Here is a 4,859-nt window from a genome sequence, read left to right as displayed (position 1 = left end):
GGCACATAAAAGACACCATTTCGAGCGTGGCCGTTTTCGTGCGGGTGACACGTAAAAGCACCCACTACACTCTCTGAGTGGTTGGCGTTAGGAAGGGCATCCAGCTGTAGAAACTCTGCCAAATCAGACTGGAGCCTGGTGTTGCCATCCGGTTTCACCAGTCCTCAGTCAAATCGTCCAACCCATGCTAGCATGGAAAGCGGACGTTAAACGATGATGATGATGATATTTGATGAATAGAGGGTGGAGATGACAGAGGACCAAGACATGTGGCACATTACTGTACTTAAGAAGACCTATCTACCACAACACAACAGAATTGAGATCCTAAAACCAAGGTGCCACATAGAAAGCATTGGTGTGGGTGCTGGTGCCACATAAAAAGCACCGGTGATGATGCCATGTAAAAAGCACTCAGTACACTCTGTAAAATGGTTGGCATTAGGAAGGGCATCCAGCAATAGACACCAAGCCAGAACAAATGATGGGACTTGGCACGGCCCCTGGCCTTGCCAGTTCCTGTCAAATCGTCCAACCCATGCCAGCATGGAAAACGGACATTAGATAATAATGATGATTGTTGGTGAGTTCATGTCTAAATTAAATATAATGGTTTGGCTGCTAAGTTCAAAGTTATATTCCAACTATTTAAATTGCAAAGGGAACAATATATAATGGTTATAGCTGAAAGGGCCATATTGTTAAAAATAGCTGCCTTGGTGGACTTAGCTGGGTAATTATAAAGAATCATATTAAATTTTGAGTTGGTAGAGATTACATTTAAATGTTATTGATTTAGACTTTATAGAAAACCTTTTATATAAACAAACATATGTTAATTGTGTTCAATTTTAATGTACAGGAACAAGTGTGAATGTGTGGTTGAGAACCTTGCTTCCCAACCAGTGTGGTTTCATGTTCAATCCTACTGCAAGGTACTTTGGGAAAGTGTCTCTGCTATAACCTTGTGAATGGATTTGGTAAACAAAAACTGAAAGAAGCCTGATGTGTGTGTGTGTGTGTGTGTGTGCGTGAGAGAGAGGGAGTACACCTTTGTCTTGATATCATGTGATGGCATCATCATCACACAAGTAATGTTGTTCACTCTCATCTTCCGTAAAAAACAAGTTTGGCCATAGGGGAAATATTACCTGGAAACACACGAGAGTTGATGACAGGAATGGTATCAGGTGTACAAAATCGGCCTCAACAAAGCTCCATCTAACCCATGCAAGCAGATGTTAAATGATTGATGATGATGATGATGATGATGATGGTGATGATGATTTTTTTTCAGTTCTAATTTGGGGGATATGAATTATATTAAGGTTTAGAATAATTTGTAACATTAATGTTAAATGAAAAACAGCAGTTTGGTTCTTTGTAAGTGTTTGCACAATTTCATAATTTATAAATTCAGAGATGGTTGTGATACAAATATTTGTAAGATATTTGGGTTTTGGCTGAAGGGAGACAATTGCTATTCAATAAAGATGAAAGGAATAGATGCAGCTTTTGTATATGTGTAAAAAAAAGTTAAAGTATAAACACATTGTAATATTATATACTAAGGTGTAATATAATTTGCAATAGCATAATATAATATATGATCATATTATTGTTGCATATAGTCGTGTAATATTATGTACAATGTAATAATGATGAAGAGAGTGTGAAAAAAAAAACTACATGAATTATGTATGTGAACATGAGTGTTACAAACATACAATTACAGATCATATACAGATACATATATGTACACAAGCTTGCTTATATACATATATAATATACATCATCATCATCACCACTACCACTGCTTTCATCATCATCATCATTTAATATTTATGCTCCATGTTGGCCTTGGTTGGATGGTTTGACAGGATCCAATGGGTTCAAAGACTGTCGACTTTGACATGGTTTCTATGGTTGGATGCCCTTCCTAATGCCAACCACTTTACAGCTTTACATGTTTTTTTGTTGTTTTTTTTTGTTTTTTGTACCACCAGCACTAATGGGGTTGCCATGCAGCATGCAAGACTACAAATTCCAATGGGGAAATGGAGAGGCATAGAAAATGATAGAAGATGTGGGTTTAAAGTATGAGCAAAGCAGGTGTTTTTCGCTGAAGAAGAGCTACATGGTTACACACATTTCAGAAGAGAGGGTGAGAGTGAGTGGTGGAGCTGGAAAGAGATAAAACTAGTGGTGATGATGTGTCTGGGTGAACTGTTAAGGTACAAAGTAAGTGGAAGAGAGTAGAGACAGAGGAACCAGGATTGTGGGTGGGTGGGTGGAGGTTGCAGGAGTATGGGAGAGTTAGAAATGGGGCAATGGATGATAGGGAGAGCTAGGCAACATCTGTAAAGATTGGGTAAGGTTAAAGGAAGGGTGGATGTGCTGAATGGTGGATAAGGTGAGGGATGACCAATGATGCATGTGTTAAAGGAGGTAGAAGGTGCTGAAGAAAGTATGGAAGAGCAGCAGGACAACAATGATGATACAGGAGACAGAAGGGGAAAAGAGAGAGAGAGAGAGAGAGAGAGATGACATGTGGTCAGGTAGGTTGCAGGAGTGTGGGGGCTGGGGAAAATAGGTAGGTGTTGTACAGGAAAAAAGTGAGAGACATATGGTGAGTGGGGGGGGGGAGATAATTAAGTGGCTCAGTTGTGTGTGTAGTGGGATGATCAGTGTGACTGGTGGAGCTGGAAAAAGACACAAATAGTGGTGATGTGTGTGGGTGGGGAGAACAGTATTAATGAATGAAGAGTGGGATAACAAATGAAATGATTCCGGATATAGTAAGAAAGATAGGTGGTACCAAGGAAGAGCTACAGTTATAGAGATGATGGGTGGTGGTAGTGGGAATTCAAGGAAGAAATTGGGTGATGGGCCCAGTTGTACATGTATATACACAAACAGTGCTTCTGGGTGGATGAGTCTTCTCAAGAACCAAACATTGACAATCATCCCATTCCTTTATCATTTCCGCTATGAGGATCAAGGTCTTGAGATCGGCCTTCACATCAGCACATGTCTTCCTGGGTTTCTCCCCTCTTCCATGTGCTCCATCCACATTCAGTGGTATTTCTTTATAGTGCTGTCTTCATCCATATGAATCAAATGACCATACCAGCACAGTCTTCTTTCTTGTACACTACATCTGATTTCTCTAAAATTCAGTTTTTCTTTAAACACATTTGTACTATGTTGTTCATGTACATTAACAGTGCACATCCAACAGAGCATCTTTACTTCATTTCTTTCCAGACTTCTCAAGTTCTCTGCATTCAAGGCCTATGTCTCACTATCATGCAGCATTGTAGTTCTAACACAAGCATTATACAATCTGCCCTTCACTCTGAGGGAAAGAGACCATTGTTACAAACTGCAGTAGTAGCTCCTTGAACTTTCTCCAGCTTGGTCTCGCCCTGGCCACTATACTTCCAGACCAACCACCTCTGTTGCTCATCATATCTCCTAGGTAACAAAAGCTGTCAACTACTTCTGATGAGCCATCCAAGCATTTAAGAGAATCTATTTCCAGTGTACAATACGCACTGCTGCCACACACACACACATATGTATACGTGTGTGTGTGTGTGTGTGTGTGTGTGTATACACACAGTGATATATAAATAATATAAAAACAGATACATACATACATTCACACTTATAAATATATCACCCACTATACAACAAGATAAATGCACAACTGTATATGTGTGGTGATAGATGTGTGCCTAAAGACATTTCCAAATGTATTTACTAATGATTAATCATTCACAAGTATATACAAGTACAAAAACACATCAATAGCTATGTGTTAGTTCAGAAGCAGCTAAATAAATATATTCAATAAGTATCAGTCGACAGACATGGAAGCATATTAAAATTAAACAAAGCTGAAAAAGTATAAAACATAGACACAATGATATAAACTGGATTTGATTTTTAAAACACAAATGTAGGAATAATAATGTATGAGAGATTTTTAGGTGAGGTTCAGGAGAGTAATGGGTATGTGGAAATGGAGGGGTTACCTATATGAAAAGGGTAAAGGGTTTTAAATATTTCAGCATTTGTAAACTTTTCTGTCTGCAGAAAGAGGTTAGTTCAGGGTGTTTATTGAGTAATTACAATTTGAAGGAAAAAGACTTCAAATCATTTAACTCTTTTGTTGCCATATTTCTGTTAACATATGATGCCTTTGTTACAATTAATTTTTAAAATCATGAAGAATTTTGTAATTATTAAGCTGAGGCCTGGAACAACTTATAAAATTTTGATAGAAAATTATAATTTAGACCAGTAAGTTTATGTTATTGAACTTGGAGCAGTCTCAGGCAGGTTGGTATCAAAAGGGTTAGAAGTAGAAAGTTGGCAAGGCTTTTGGGTGTAGATGTTTGGCACAACATGTAAAGCAATGCTTTTTTTGTAAGAGATCTTTTATCTTATCTCTTACTTGCTTTAGTCACAGGATCTCAGCCATACTGGGGCAATACCTTGAAGAGTTTAGTCAAACAAATAGATCCCAGTACTGTTTTTGCTTCTAAGCCTAGTACTTATTCTATCAATCTCTTTTTGCTGAACCACTAAGCAATGGGGATATAAATAAACCAACACCAGTTGACAAGCAGTGGTGAAGGCCAAACACAAACATAAAGTAACATATATATATATATATATATATATATATATATATGTCATAAATGCCAGAGAAATATTTAGATGAACTTTTATTTAACAAAAGAAAATCCAAATATCACAACAAATTTGTCTATATATATATATATATATATATATATATATACACACACACAAACGATGGACTTCTTTCAGCTTCTGACTACCAAATTCAC

General features: G+C 37.5%; 1 protein-coding gene across 1 annotated transcript in view; it reads right to left on the bottom strand.

Moving 5' to 3' along the window:
• Positions 1–4,859, bottom strand: part of LOC106884106 (cyclic AMP receptor-like protein A) — a 267,251-nt gene that overhangs the window by 38,414 nt on the left and 223,978 nt on the right. The gene's annotated exons all lie outside the window — the stretch shown is intronic.

Source organism: Octopus bimaculoides, chromosome 19 (genome assembly GCF_001194135.2).
Source record: "Octopus bimaculoides isolate UCB-OBI-ISO-001 chromosome 19, ASM119413v2, whole genome shotgun sequence".
Lineage (NCBI taxonomy): Eukaryota > Metazoa > Mollusca > Cephalopoda > Octopoda > Octopodidae > Octopus > Octopus bimaculoides.
The sequence above is the reverse complement of the archived record's forward strand: the minus strand, read 5'-3'. Positions and strand labels throughout refer to the sequence as shown.